The following is a 16,665-nucleotide window of genomic DNA, read 5'->3' as shown; positions in this document are numbered from 1 at the left end:
GTTTTTTTTAGCATGTAAATTAAGACTGAAACAATAATTATTGCTTTAAATCAACAAAAAATTATTCATCCGTTTTTTTTTTATGAGACATTTGGGGGCCCCTGGAAATTTTGGAGGCCCAAGCAACTGCCTGTTTTTTTTTATGGCAAGTCTGCCCTTGTCTATGTGTGTGTGTGTGTGTGTGTGTCTATGTGTGTGTGTTTTATACTCTTGCCAATGTTTTATGGGAAACAGTATGATTGCAGGTCATCACTTTTGCAAGACGCCGGCATATTTAAACCCTATCTCATCACTCCTAAAATACCACAGGTGATAAATGTAATTATGATGTGCTGCATTTTATTATTATCGTTATAATAATATTATCCTCAAACCTTGGCTTAGAACCTATCAGGGGCCATTTCTGTTGTTATAAAGTCCTGTTAGGGCCATATTAAATGAATGGACAAAAAATGTTTATAGTTATTATTATATAGTACATTATGAATGTTTGGTTGTTAAATATTTTGGGGCTTTTTAGAACATTTCCTCTGTGGTTTTATTTGTTTTCAGTATTACATGGTCCTCCACTGCCTCAGTTGCTCGATCCCGTAGCTCGTTTGAATCCATTTTAAGGGTTTATTTTATGACACATAATCACTGGGGCAGAATTTACATTTGAAACACACAATACTGAGTGCGTACAGTCAACTACTTCTACTTTGTGTTTCAAAAACGTATGGTAGTTTGCTAGAGCTAATTTGCACACTTTCCCAAGCTTTACGGAGCCAAGGCGCATACTATATTTTACATTAGAACACTACCTAAATATATATTTTTTAAAGGCACAAAAAGTGAATGCAGTATATACAAATTATGATCTCATCTTAAATTAGTCTACTTACCTTTTGACTTATTAGGTGTTGAACACAAAGTCATTTGTAGCCAATAAAATAAAATAAATAAAAAAAATTCTAATTAAAATGAAATTAGAAAATTTCAAGCGGCCCACCTGATGATCTCTCATAGTTACTAAATGCTCCATTAATAAAAAATGTTGCCACAATTTTTTTTATTTATTTTGCTTCATTTCAAAGTAGTGCTGCTTCTTCTGGTGTTTGCCACATGGCCACCTGGGGGCAGTATTACACATCAGGCATACATATATAGAGGCTACTGTATTTTACATGGAGACGTCGCAGTTTATAAGCCTCAGTAATATTGGTCATTCTTTGCAGAGGATAAAAAACATATACCAATGAGTATATTGAGCCGTTTGTGTTCAAATATCCTTATTATCCTGCAATAGTGGTGCTCATGATATGAATTCAAACAAATGTCCCCATTATTGTAAATATAATTAATCACAGTTTTTTTGTGTGAATATTTTAATCGCAAGATAAAATTGTGTTTTGTTGTCTTAGAATGGCTTAAGTCGCCCCTGCTGCCATCTACTCGAGTTTGGCGCCTCTCTAATGAAGTTAGCCTCCACCTTGAATCGTGTCTTTGCTCGCAAATGACAAACCTTTTCATGCACAAAATGTGAAAAGATTGCAATTCATGGACACAATGTCACCTGAAATCCAAGCACCGACTGATGGATTGCTACATTGTCACCTTGGCTGTCCACATCTGAGAGCAAGGGAGGCTGATACAATACTTAACACCACGTTGTGCGAAGCCCCTCTCTCTTGTATAAAAGGAAATCATTTGGAAATAACCTTGGCAGCCACGCAAATGATTCCTCTGACCAATGAGCTCACTAAATCTCATTTGATGGTCTTCGTTTTTGTTAAGCGGCTCAGCTTCACGCGCCAACAAATACAATTAAAGCCTGATTCTAAATACCCCCCCAATGTGCATATTAATTACGCTTCCCTCCATTACAACATGCACCCCCACTTGGCCTTTTTTTTTTGTGCCGCCGTTACCGTGGCAACCGGCGCCTGATGTCAGAGCCACCTCCAAGGACACTCGTACAGGCGCTGGGTCATGTGCACCGAAGCTGGGCATCAACAGCAAGATGGCCACCAATCACCCCCACCCCCACCCCCACCCCCGCCCTCACTTTTTTTTTTTTTTGCCGCATGGGGGGGGAGTGTGTGTTTGAGCTTGAGACAAAACAGGAAGTGCGTGTTGATTTGATACGTGCGAAGCCCTTCAGAGGCCTGTGAAAAGAAATTGCAAATTTGCTTAAATGTTTGGTTTTCTCTGGTTGGCATTGTTTTTTTCCTCCCTTCCCCCTCCCCTGCAGACACTTAACGCCCCCCCCCCCCACACCTCCCACCCACCACTCTAATTGAGCTTTGTGTCTACCTCCATCTCTATTCAAACACAAGCTCATTTGCATACGACTGCCGCACCACGGACAGCTCCCCAGCTGTACAGTAGAGAACTAAATGAGGAACACAGACCCACTTTACGTGACGCGAATATTAAGCAGCCGACGCATCCTGTCAATTGTTTCCCGCAAAATAAAACAAGCACCTGAGAGATGAGCAGGAAAAAAACAAATCAATGCATTCACACGCCGAGAAGACCCGAAAAGACGTTTTCGTGTTATACAATTCCATTTCATCACTTGGGTACAATGTAGAAATTACAAAATCTATTTTGGAGCATATTTATTTATTTATTAAGATTGTAGATTCTCAGGTCATGGCAATTCGCAGACCAAAAATGTTCAATTATGACTTACATGTTGGCAACTGTGCTATTAGGCTCGCTATTTATTATTATTATTTTTTAAAGAAAATGCACAAACATTTGCACATTTATCTGCTGCAAACTTCAATTTAGTTACATTCCATTATTAATGCATCTCTAATTACCCTATTGGATGGATCTTTAGGTTAATAAGACCGGACGCAAAGAGTCAAAATGTAGTTAGTGTTACATGTTTTTATTAACTACACACATGCAAAAAAAACAACAACACAGAGGTTAGAATACTAACATTATAAACAATTTGACCATTAACACTGTGATTAAATGTAGTAAAATATAAGAAACGCTTCCTAAAGAATTATTCTATTGGAATTTATTGCACATAAAAATTAAATAAAAACAAAAAATCAACCTAAATAAATGTTGAAAAACACAGTTCAAATGGTTTAAATTTAAAGTTAAATACAAGTGAACTGTACTTGAACAGTGATTCTTTTGCCTACCACTAGAGGGAGCCCCTTCACCCTTAATTGTACCTGTACCACACATTAAGAATAAATCTGTGCAATATGACACTGCTATGGACATTGGAATTCAGAAAATTCAGAGAGATGATCCGGTCCCTTTCAAAAATAATCTAAAACAACAAATAAACAAAAAATATCAATGACTGGATTTAGTTTTTTTTCCTTTTTAAAATGTGAAGCCAGAAGGATAGTACAGTCGTTGTTCTTGCAAACACTTTTCCCTGCAGGATTCATCCGTGTTTTCTGTCATAACGTGCGTGTCCCGCGTAACAGAGGTCAAATGTTACAAGATGTCTCCCGTCTTGCGCGTCGAGACCCAAACTCGATCGGCGGCAGCGAGCTCGGCCTCGAGAGAGGACATGTTTGTTATTACGGGATTTGCACTGACACTTTGTTTGAGTGCACAGAGACACAATAAGCATGTTTTTTTTGTATGCACTTCAAACACACTTGACAGCATAAACACACACACACACAAAAAAACATTTTATTTTAAGCATATTGGTGACATTTTCTCTCATTTTAAGATGACAATTTTAAGAGGTTGTGGCTGTTGCTCTTTATTGCGTAATTCTGTACAATATGCAAGAGGTATTATTTTTTGGGCTTTAAATAATACAATGTTATTGCAACTTATATATGATATGTTTAGTGTAATAGACATTTTTCATTAAAAAAAAAGAAGGTTGTAAACTAGATACATAAATACATCATAACTTGTTGGTTAGTAACATTTTGTCGTGAAGCTTTTATAGGAAAAGGAACCCGAAAAATTCATATGCAAAAATAATAAAGAAGTCAAGCAGAATTATTCTGGTTGATCATTATTACTAACATAAAAATGGTTATGGATTTCCTTTTTACTTTTTTTTTTTTTTTTTGCAGGGTTCAAATATCCAATGTGGCCATGCAAAGGTGAACCATAGTGTACATTTTGTATGCATTCAATTCTAATTAGGAGCAGCGTGCTTGAATATAGAAGACGAATTAGGTGTTTAAAAATGGAGGGGATGAATCCCTGCTTGATCAGGGATGGTTGCTTAGCAACCCAAATCATTTTTTTTCCCCAGACCAAAAAAAAAAAAAAAAAACCTCTGAGATTTAATAATCAGGTTGTGGGCATTAAAATGCAAAGCAGGCTGTCTGGCTGCACCTGAAGGACAGCAGAAATTAGACGGGGGGTAATTTTGCGATTTACAGGTAAATGGCTGACCTTCGCTTGCAAAATCACACTCCAGACACACAAATGACACAAGATAGCTTTTAAATATCTACTCTTTTTGGTAGATCAAATGAAACACATTTTTCTTTTCAGCAAAAAGTCTTTTTTTTTTTTTCATTGTCAAAAATAATTCCAAAACATAACATCAAAATATGGCAACACACATGAAAGTAAAAAAAAAACACACATTCATCAGACTGCGTTTCTGTTCTGGTGCTTCTATTGTGTTGCTGCTCTAATTCTCACGTCATCTCTTGCACCCTCCCACCTTTTGTTTTCCTAATTGTCGCCGTCCCCTCTTTTGTCCGGCTGCATTCTTGTGAGTGCGTGAGCTCTTCTTGGGCCTCCTGCGGACTTGCTGCGTGTGGACCCGCCACAAAAAAAAAAAAAAAAAAAAAAACCTGTCGGGTGGTCGCCGGCGGCCATTAGCCGCACTACACTTCATTGTGTCTGACAAATGTGACGTTTAAAGAACACGTGTAATTCCGAAGCACACCAATGACATGAATTTGAAAATCCTGAAAAACTGACAATGAAGAACAAACAAAAAAAAAAAGCATGGGTTGATATGTTGTGGGAAAAGTTAGATGCAATTCTGAATATTTTAATAAATCATGCCATAAAATTAACTTTAGGAATTTTAGGAAAAAAAATGGGAGTGTTAACATTTCAGGATTACATTTTTAGTGAATTGATTTTAACTCCAGAAGTGTAATTTTAACATCTTCGGAGTTAAACGGTGTCCGGGGGTTTGGTGTTATTTTACAAAAGTGTAATTTTTGTAAGTGTAAGTGTTGTTTAACTATATTTAATTAATAGCGTGGACCAATATATACACTTTTGAAGTGCTAAATGTAACTCTGTAGGTGTTAAATTTTGCCGTGTAGGCTCGGGATGATCGTCCTAAAATGTTGCCAAACATTTTTCTCCAGTTTTTCAAACCATTATTGATCCACACCGAACTTAAATTCTGTTCTCTTGTGGTGGTAGAACAAGTGATGTCACAGAATCATACATTATAACTTAGATTTCACCTGATTATTCATTTTGACCAGAGCTATATGTATTTTTTGTTTTATTTACATTTCTTTTTGAGTGGGTAATTTAACAGACTCTCTACACACACACACGCACACACACATGAATTACTCTGGCTCTTCACTAGATGGGGTAAGAAGATCATTCTGTCTGCTTTGGAACTGAGCGCCCCCCCCCCCTCACCCCCCATCTTAATTTATGCATTACTCTCATTCTTAAAAATCATGCACAATAAGATAAGTAAATTAAAAATGTTATTAATATAACACATGTAAGGCACCGTGCCGAGTAAATATTTTTTATATTCCTTTTATGAAGCAATCAAACATTATTACTGTTTTTATTAACATTATTATTCTTGTTGTATGTAGCAATAGCATAGCCACAATAGCTATCATGTTCTTGTTCTATACAAAACAAACTAAAAAAAATTGTGGAAAATAATTTGTAAAAAATCAATTGTCATGGATTATTATTATTTTTTTTTTTTTAAAACATCCAATTTACCAATTACATTTTATCCCCTATCTAGCAAATAGCAAACGTTATGTTCTGATTGCAACTTGCTTAAGAGTGCCTCTGCTGGTTGCAGACATGTACTGCACGGAAATGACTATAATAAAACACTTCCATGGTTTTAACTATTGGGCGAGTACTGGCAGAATTTGATGTACTAGTGGTACCAATATTTTTTATTGTATCGGTGACTACTCGAGTTGAGTGGCGGTAGAAAAAAAAAGTGCTATTTTTAACCTCTAATAATGACTTTGTAACTTAAATTTTTTCAGAATTTTTTTTTTTAATTGTTCATGTGGTTTAATGTTCCTGATGACTCCGCTCCGGTCCAAATAGCATTCCATGAGCTCATGGCCGTGTTGTGGCTTGCCTCTCGTCACCCGCCGCCGCCGCGCTCCTCTTGGCGTCTCAATTGGCCCTGGGTACGAGACGGCCGAGGCTTAACGGGCCAAACCGCGGCCATGACAAGGAGCTCCTTGATGAGCCCGAAGGCTGACTGGGCCCAGCCACGCTTTGCCCGTGTTCTTTATTCATTCCCCCTTGTCCTTTTCTCCCAGAAAGAGAGCCAATAGGGCCCAGCAGGTGAATGTAAAGAAACGCGAGAGCCCCCCCCCCCCCCACCCCGGTTCGGCCTTTCAGGGCCAGACAATAGGCCGGCCCACCTCTTGTACAGCTGCATTAGAAGGCTGATTAAAGCTCTTCCTGTGAGCCATTGATTGAGGATGCAAAGCTAAAACCAACAAAACCTCGCACTGCTGCCGTCTGATGACGATGGAGTCCCACCTACAAAGCGCAGGCTTCAAATGATTAGTGGGGCTTTGTTTTCTTAGTAGCCCCCGTGAGTGTGTGTGTGTGTGTGTGTGTGTGTGTGCGCGCGTGTGTGTGTTTCAAGACGAAACACATAGCGGGAGGTCTTCAAAAGCAGATAGCTCCAATTAATCCCGACCTCGCTGGAAATTTGTAATATCCTTGCTTTACTTTCAGGCTTTGCGTTCCAATTAGCAGTGACAGCACGCGTGTTTGTATTGTGTGATATGTAATGTTAAATTCGGGCTATTTTGGGCTTTTTATATTCTACACCACCCCCCCCCCTTTTTTTTTTTTCTTTTCAAAATTAATCACCAAGACATAACTAAAGGAGCGCTTGTTTTGCTTGGCTTAAAAGCGCCGAGCTAGAGTAAGTTTAGGGTTTGCCGACCTGACGATTTTACTACCCCAGAAAAGCATCTTAACTCATTCACTGCCATTGACGGCTATAGACGTCAAAAATTCATTTGAACTATTTCTATTAGTTTAACATTTTTTTCCACTTTTGTTAACAAGAGTATGAAAACCTAGATTTTTTTTTTTGTACATTTAGAACAGATATAAAATGTGTGATTAATTATGAGTTAACTTGTAAAATCATGCGATTAATTACAATTAAAATTTTTAATTGCCTGGCGCCCCTAATTTTTAATAATCTTTTTTTTAAATGAATTTATGGCAGTGAATGAGTTCATTGTTCCGGACTATTACTAAAACACGAACATATTACGGTTAGGAATGGGCAAGTACCTTAGCGAGAGCCACTACATCGTGATAACTTACATTGATGTTTCTGCATTTGGCAATTTATTATTATATTATATTATTAGTATGGGATTTTTTTTTAATGGGCTTTAGGTGAACTGATGAATACACACACGCACGCACATGCACATGCTCACCCACATACAAAAAAAAATATATATATATATATATATATATATATATATACATTTATATATATATATATATATATATATATATATATATATATATATATATATATATATATATATATATATATATATATATATATGTGTGTATATGTATATATATGTATATATATTTAAAAAAAAAAAAAAGAGAAAGAATTTTTTTTATTTTTTTTTTAATTTATTTTTATTTTTTAAAAAGGAGAGCAATGATGATGTCAAATCGAATGAACAATACTGAGCTCTCCTGGGAAAAAAAAAAAAAGGAACGGGTGAGTACCGATGCCATGAAATAAGGCCTGGTATTGGCCCAATACCGTACTCGGTGTCGGTACTCACGACAGGGTCGGCCATCCCCTGGTGGCCATTTTACAATCAGGAACTAGAAATTAGAAACGAGAAGAATAGAGAATTGACATTAGTTTCATTAAGTAAAACTGCTATATTGGGATGTATAGGTCTTTAAAATGGTCTGTCATTTTATGTATTAGGAGTTTAAGTACTATAAGGACTCCTTGTATATCAAAATAGAGACGCAAAAAAATTGATGGCATATTTATTTATTTATTTTTTACAGATCATACTTATAATTGTTTTAATTCATGTGAAAAAAAAATGTTTTTTTTTTTTTAATTGTAAACACCCCCTTAAAGGAAAACGAGAGAGATGATGTTATAAAAAGCTCTCATAATAGTGCAGTGCAATTCTGCCCTAGAGCAAATTGCAATAATAGACATTCAATAAAAGTGAGCACTTTTTTTTTTTTTTTTTTAATCTAAAAGGCCAAATGTAATGATGAGCTTGTATGTTGCACGTATGAAATGAGCTTACTTGAAGGTGTTTTTTTCAAAATTCAAATGATATTTACTGTGACAACCATGAGAAAATGAGGGGGCTATTCTTTGATTGTCAACATCACAGTCGGGCGCCTGTGATGATGTACAGTCACTTTCACACGGTGATTATTACAATCACCTTTTCAAATATGGATTTTTAAACACTGCTATCATTGTTATGTTAACAGGCCTTTCTACATGTTAATCCCTTTATGAAGGAACGCTATAGGGAGACGCATGAAGATGTGGGAAAAGATTTGTGGACGAGACGCTGAGAATACTTAAACAATCCGTGCGTGTGTGAATGTGTGTGTGTGTGTATGTTTGAGCAAGACAGAGTTCTCGGATGATTTATAAATATTGCATTTCTTTCTGGGATGAACGTGTGACACGTTTTGATGTTTCCGCAACAAATTTCACTGTCGTAGCTCTGCTTTTGTCAGTCATCTTCCAAACGGCTCATCCTGACAATTATCCCACAGAAAGTCGCGTACAAAAAAAAAAAACCCACACACACACACACACTATATTGTGTGTTTCATCATACTCAGCCCGGTTCTTCCCGTTGTACACACTTGATTTGATTCCAGTTCTATATCTCATCAGTTCCCGTGCAAAAAATGACTTTTGTAGCACATTTGTGTCAGCGATGTTTTGCAGATTTGTTAATGCTTGTTTGTTGATGTTTTTGCAGTTTTACACCAGATGACAAAAGCAGTTCGCATCATGAATTAGGCTTTGAGAATTACATTGTTTGCCTTAGTAACAGTGGACCGATATTTTCAATGAAATATTAGAAAGACGACAGTATATTTTGCATCATACTTATTCATTTGAACGATGTTATTCTCTCACGTCGAATTTTGCTGACTTTTCCGAAAGTGATTTTAAATAGACAAAATGAACCTAATAAGGTTAAGTAAATTCAATAGCAATTAATTATTTTAAACTGTTTTTGTGTTGAGTGAAGTCTAGAAAGACTCTTTTTATTTATTTATATATTTTTTTCAATAAAAAAAAAAAAGTCACAACTAATCCTGAAGAGGCTATTTTTTTAAAAATTAAAAATAATTATGATAAGTCAAAGTTGTAGTCTTTATTTTATTCTTAATAAATACAAACTTTGTTGTTAAACATCACTGTTAAAACACAATTAATCCAATTAAGTGACAACTCCGGGCGTCATTTTAATGCTCAGCAAGGTGGTTGGTATCTGTTAAATGTAACTATTTGAGTAAATTGTAATATAATTGAATTACTTTTTCAAGTAAGCAATCCATAATGTAAATAAATCACATTACTATTTACCTAGTAATATTTAAGTAAATTGTAATATAATTTTGTTACTTTGTGTATTACTTACTTGGAAAGGTATTTTGTGTATTACTTACCTGAAAAAGTAACTAAATTATATTACAATTTACTTAAAAAATACTAAGTATATTACTAAGTAAATAGTACATATTACTAAGTCTCAGTATAAATATTACTAAGCAAATAGTAATGTGATTTATTTACTTTATGGATTACTTGAAAAAGTAACTACATTATATTACAATTTACTTAAATATTACTAAGTATATTACTAAGTAAATAGTATATATTACTAAGTCTCAGTGTAAATATTACTAAGTAAATAGTAATGTGAGATTTATTTACTTCATGGATTACTTGAAAAAGTAAGTACATTATATTACAATTTACTTAAATATTACTAAGTACATTACTAAGTAAATAGTATATATTGCTAAATCTAAGTGTAAATATTACTAAGTAAATAGTAATGTGATTTATTTACTTTATGGATTACTTGAAAAAGTAACTACATTATATTACAATTTACTTAAATATTACTAAGTACATTACTAAGTAAATAGTTTATATTGCTGAATCTAAGTGTAAATATTACTAAGTAAATAGTAATGTGATTTATTTACTTTATGGATTACTTGAAAAAGTAACTACATTATATTACAATTTACTTAAATATTACTAAGTATATTACTAAGTAAATAGTATATATTACTAAGTCTAAGTGTAAATATTACTCAGTAAATACTAATGTGATTTATTTACTTTATGGATTACTTGAAAAAGTAACTACATTATATTACAATTTACTTAAATATTACTAAGTACATTACTAAGTAAATAGTTTATATTGCTGAATCTAAGTGTAAATATTACTAAGTAAATAGTAATGTGATTTATTTACTTTATGGATTACTTGAAAAAGTAACTACATTATATTACAATTTACTTAAATATTACTAAGTAAATAGTATATATTACTAAGTCTAAGTGGAAATATTACTAAGTAAATAGTAATGTGATTTATTTACTTTATGGATTACTTACTCTTCAGTGACTAAGTTGCTTTGTAAAGCAAGTAATCAGTACAGTAACTAAGTTACTTTCCCAAGGTAACTGTAGCAACACTGATTAAGATATGACCTCACAAGTTTAGAAATACGGGTGAGCAAAGTGGAGAGCGGCAGGAAGTTGCTCTCCAATGGCCTTCTGCAGTGCACTACAGTGAACAATCGCACGCCACAAATTGATCCGAACAGAGTTGACATCAAGTGCTACATGCTTATTTCGACACACAGACATCCGCCTACAGCCACCCTTCAGCCTTTTTAACTCGGCGCACCTCATCCTCCCACTCTACCGTTATTAGCCTCAGACACTCAGACCGGCCGACTCCGCCTCCCAGCATGCATATGAGTCACACCGACCTTCGTTCTCACTTCTTGTTCAAGACAAGTGTAATTGTTTCACGCGGACGCCGTGCAGCAGCAGCGCGCTCCTCCAAATTCAGGACAATTGAGCAGGGAAAGGCATCAATATGTTTTGGGCGAAGGGAAGTTATTAGAGAGTCTTTGGAGACGGCGTTTATTTAATATGTAAGAAAACACAGCGCATGAGTTGGCCTCCATCTTTATACAGCAGAACATTTAGGGTTGAATGCAATCTGTTTCGGCTTGACAGACACTTTTTCCTATAGGAAATAATGGCAACAGAAATTGTATGTCAAACCGTCTCCCACCATTAAATGTGTTCAATTTGTATGGTGGACGCTGAGTTTCATTTTGAAATAAGTTCTGCAACAGTGGCTTATTTTTCGGGAAAATTCAAACATGATATTCAGCGTTTAGTTTTTGGAGAATACAAAAACCTTCCTGTGAGGTTATCTCTAAATTCTGTACCGATGTGAGTGTGTGTGCCCTGTAACTGGCTGCGACCAGTTCAGGGTGTACCCCGCTTCTCACCTAAAGTCAGCTGGTTGTGTCACCCACAACCCGGACGAGGACATAAGCCATAAAGAAAAATAGATGGATGGATCTTGTTTTAGTTTTACTGACTAAACAGTGGCCTGGTTTAAGGTTATTAGAGTTAACTAACACCGAAGAAATAACTAAAAAAAAACATATATATATTTTTAAATCTTAAAAAAAAAAACACGTTTTTTTTAAGGTAACTAACTGAAACAATATTTTACATGTACAAAACTCACTAAAACTATATTTATAGCAAAAATGTCCCTTCTTTTAGTCTTAGTCACTTACCGGTAGTTTCATACATGAACTTTTCGTGGTCAATCCAACTATCTGTCTTTCTATGTGTCTGTCTAATTTAGGGCTGAGTCATTATGGAAAAATTAATAATCATAATTATTCTGAATGGTATTGAAATCACGATGAAAACGATTATTCATTCACGATTATACTACTCAAAACTACCACAATAGCCTCATGCTCGTTCATCCCTGCGCGTTAACACAATTCATTTCGTCAAGTACAAAATGGCCTCGTAAATACCATGTGAAATTCTATTTCATCTTATTTGGTCGTTCTGTTTTTATTTTTCACCAGTCTTGGGACTTACTGGCCTAACCTGAGACTTTGGGTCTATTTCGCGCAATGGAAATGTGTGAATCCTTGAAAACTCTACTTTTAAATATAACTTGCAAAAACAACCAGAAAATAAATGACAAAACAAAGTGAAATAAGAATATATTGAATTAACAGCAATTAAAAATGATAAATTAAAAAAATAATACATATTGGCTAGTTCTGCTGTACACGCGCTGACCTCTTAGGGGCAGTGTACACACTTACAATGAGATAAGAAGAGTAGAAGAAGAAAGTTGTGCTTGACCTTAAGTAATATAACTCATTTGTCACAGTTTGTGAAGAATATGTGCCCTTGAGTATTGTTTGTCTGTCTGTATGTGTTCCTACAGCATTTGTGTGTGAATATTCGTTATTCGAAGCGGTATTACTCAGATGCTAATCTCACGTTAGCATGTCAACGGGATTTTACATTGACTTTAACATTAGCACATAACGTCGAGAACCGGCACACACCGAGACGTTCGGGACATGAATTGTTTGTCTATGTTTATAAATATGGTTTTAAGATCTATAGAAGTCAAACTAATAAAAAATAAATAAACAAAGAATATTTTGGAAAAAATAATAACGAACAAATCTGCTCTAAAAACGAATGAAAACTAACTGAATTTGAATATCATGCATGCGGTGTGGTCACATGCCTCACAGTAACTGGCACTTCCGACACAACCTTTGACCTTAGTCCCAACCTACTCGCAAGCGCCCTCGTCCTTGCCGCCACCCCCCCCCCCTCCCCACACTCAACAAACCTGCTGCACAAACACCAGCACTTTGTCACACCCTCGACCTTTTTGTCAGCCCCCGGGTCACTGAGGTGACAATGGACTGCGTGTGCCATTAAACACACATGCCAGCGCGAAGGACTGCCACGTTCGCTCCGAGTGTTAAAATATATCTTTAGTCGCACGTGCGCACGTACCTGACCCTGATGGATCCGGCGGCTCGGCACCGAAACCCTGACAACTGCCGACGCGGATGAGGCGGCACTTGGAATTAAAAGCGGTGTGTGTCGCTAAGGAGGAGCTAACCTGATTTGACGGGCTAACGTGATTTGAGTGGGCTGGGATAGAGCGCTGCAGCTCTGCTTATTCAGTTGATAATGGGAGAAAATGCAGGCAAATGAACCCTGAGGTTGAACACGCAGCTAATTTGGACTCTTAACAGGCCTTGGCGCTGTCTGGAGCTGGATTCTATCCCTGCTGGTGGGGCACACCTGGACTGGTCTGACCTGTTACTTGGTCATGCAAGGTTTTCTGCCCAACTGCGACGATAAGTTGGCATTGAATGGAGGGAAAACATTTGAAGGATTATGGGAAAGAAAATAATTTACGCATCTTGTGGAGAGTCAAAAGAGACACAACTGACCTTCGTCTCCTTGTCTCATTCTTTAGCGCATCTCTACAATTTGTGACCCCGACGTGATCACCACTCCGAGAAGGCACGGCAGGCCCCTTGTCACTGTCGCGTTTTGGAAAATGCCTGCACCAGATCACACGGTCATGTTGCTGTCACGGCTTGGGTTTAGTTTTGGTCCTCATGTTTCTTTAAGCTTCGTTCATGATCTGCGTTTTTGTCATATTGTCCTTGTGTGTATCCCCCGTCCCGTCAAGCTTGATCACGTCCACCTGTGCTTGCTCGCCCTTCCTCGTGTGTCTACCAATCAGTGCCCTCAGCCACTTGGGTCTCGCCCAGGTGTGTCTCGTTATGTCATTAATGTGTTCGGTATATAGTCTACCGTCTTCCCTCTTTCTGGGTCGATTCATTGTTATCATTCCATCGGGTTTTACCGATTTGACATGTCATCCTCATTGCTCTCTCTTTTTTATTTTATTTTTTATTTTGTATGTGTGTGTGTGAGTGTGTACTCATTAGTTCACCTAAAACCTATTAAAAATCCCATACCATTCACCTAAACCGATTACTTCAGAATCCAGCTAGAGTCGTGAGATTGTCAGGAGACCAGAGGAAAGATCAAAGAAAAGAAAGGAAAGTGAAATCCAGCACCGACCAGACATTACCTACTTACTACCCACCGGGTTACCAACCAGAGTCTTTCACCAACCCCAGAAACATCTAAATTCCAACAAATTAGGAAGACCTCAAGAGACCAAAGGACGATCATGTCCTCTTTATGTGGGACGCGTGCTGTCCTGAAAAACCATAAAGTTGAGTACTGTTTATCCACGTTGTCACTTACTCTTCTTGCCCCGTGCGCTGATTCGCTAGCTAACAGCCAATCGCAGTGATCAAATCAACATGTCGAATTTGCTGGAAATGCCCCCCGCGACGTATTCCAACTCGATCCGACTTCACGACAGTAATTTATACACTGATCAGACGGCGAATGCCGTCGACCCAACGCTGTCTGACTCCCGACGTCGGATTGGTGTATCTCAGACGTGGCCTCACGATGACCAGAACGAGACCACGCTTCTGAGGACCAAACCCCTACCGGGCCCACTAATCCTGTCAAAAAGAACCGGGAAGATGGCTTCACTGCTCCATCTCTGAACTTTGGCCCTCCGACACCTCACAGTACGCGAGGGGATTAGCAAAGCAGGCATCAGGCCTCCCTGCTGACTCAGCATGCAGCTGACCCTGCCAGCCTCTGATCAGGTGGACCTCTGTGACGAGGGGGTGGGGGGATGGCTAGGCCTGAATTAGCGCCCCTCTAAATAAGGGCGGCAGGTAAGACAGGTCACATGGGGTGGACGAACCCCTGCGGTGGGACACAAAAGGAAGCACAGGATCACCTGCCTGTTGCCAGATCAAATGAGGGCTTAAAGAGGGGGCTTTTCTCTTGTCAAACCTCTCACCATGAATAGTCAGGAAGGCCACAAACTACTGTACGCCCTCCCGCAGTCTTCGCCTCCTGTGGACCCCTGAGCCGGCCCACTTCTAACATCAATATATTCTAGTCCAGGTCCCCTCACAGTGGTCATCAAGATCTTAATTCGTACTCTCAGCCCTTCACTAAGTACCGTGTGCATAATGGACCCATAATCAACCTCTGGCCACAGGAGTCTTTTCTCTCAGCATGTCTGCACTCACGTTGATCCCGCATGTCGAGTTGCAATGATATGCTAATTAGTCCTCATATCTGACGGCCTAATCTGTGTGTTCACATTCAGGTGCTTTTAATCCACTCCATAGCTGAGCGTCGTGCTAATTTGCGGCTATTATGCCTGTTGTCAAGGCGGCTCAGGAGAAAAGGGTGACATGATTTCGTGAAACATCCTGAAGAAGTTTTGCCACTCTCGCGTTGCACGAGGACTGCTGACGTTTTCCGAAGCGCGTTTACAGTTAGCCCGTGTAGCGTCACAGCTAACGGTCAGATCCTGTTCTGGCTAGCAAATAACCTCATCACACTATGCGGCATGACAGGGTAAGTGAGGGGTGTGGCAGTCTAGGTGCCCGGCACAATGCCCCTTGTCAGTCAGCCTCATTCCTGGGGGGTGTTGAGTGGCGAGGGAGGGTGCGATGGAGGTAGCCACAGGCCCTTGGGTCCCTGCAATTGGCCTTAATCCGCCAGATAATAAGTTCAGAAAGGGGCCATATGCTGCAGTGCAATGTGCGGGGAGGGGAGTGTTGCCTCATGTTACTTACACCAGGCCGCCGCTTTCTCAGGTACCGCCCTCCCACGGTCTGCTCCTTTGTACTTTGGGATCAGCCCTCTCCACGCTGTGAATGCTCCGAATTGATTAAACCCCACCGTATAATTGTCAGCAAATCCCAGCGAATCATTTCCCATCCATTTGAAAAGTACAATGTGCATTTCTTCTTTTCTCCTCGCCGCCTTTCTTCCACGCCCTCCCCAACCCTTCAATCGTGCTTCCCCTCCTGTTTTCTTCTCCTTCCCCTTTTTTTCGGGAACCAGGTTTGTCCCTGCATGCCACCCTGGGGCCCCCAGTGTGAGGGGGGGATAAGAGGAGGCCGGGGGGCATGCTCGGTCGCAGATGAAAGTGGAGATGTGATTTAATCTGTGGCTGGCTGGTTGATCTGAGCTGGTACCTGCCTGAAAACAGACAGTACCAGATCTTGACACTGTATCGGGTCAAAAGCAGGCAGGACATTTTTCAAGAAATTACAAATAAAAAAATGATAAGACTAGAAAATTGCTATTAATTTCCTGCAATTTTAAAGAAAAATGGGATATATACACTTATGGCAATTTTTGCAAAGTATGAAATACGATACAATACCTTGTTATTAGGCCGGGTACCG

This window comes from Vanacampus margaritifer, chromosome 3, assembly GCF_051991255.1.
Source record: "Vanacampus margaritifer isolate UIUO_Vmar chromosome 3, RoL_Vmar_1.0, whole genome shotgun sequence".
NCBI lineage: Eukaryota > Metazoa > Chordata > Actinopteri > Syngnathiformes > Syngnathidae > Vanacampus > Vanacampus margaritifer.
The sequence above is the reverse complement of the archived record's forward strand: the minus strand, read 5'-3'. Positions refer to the sequence as shown.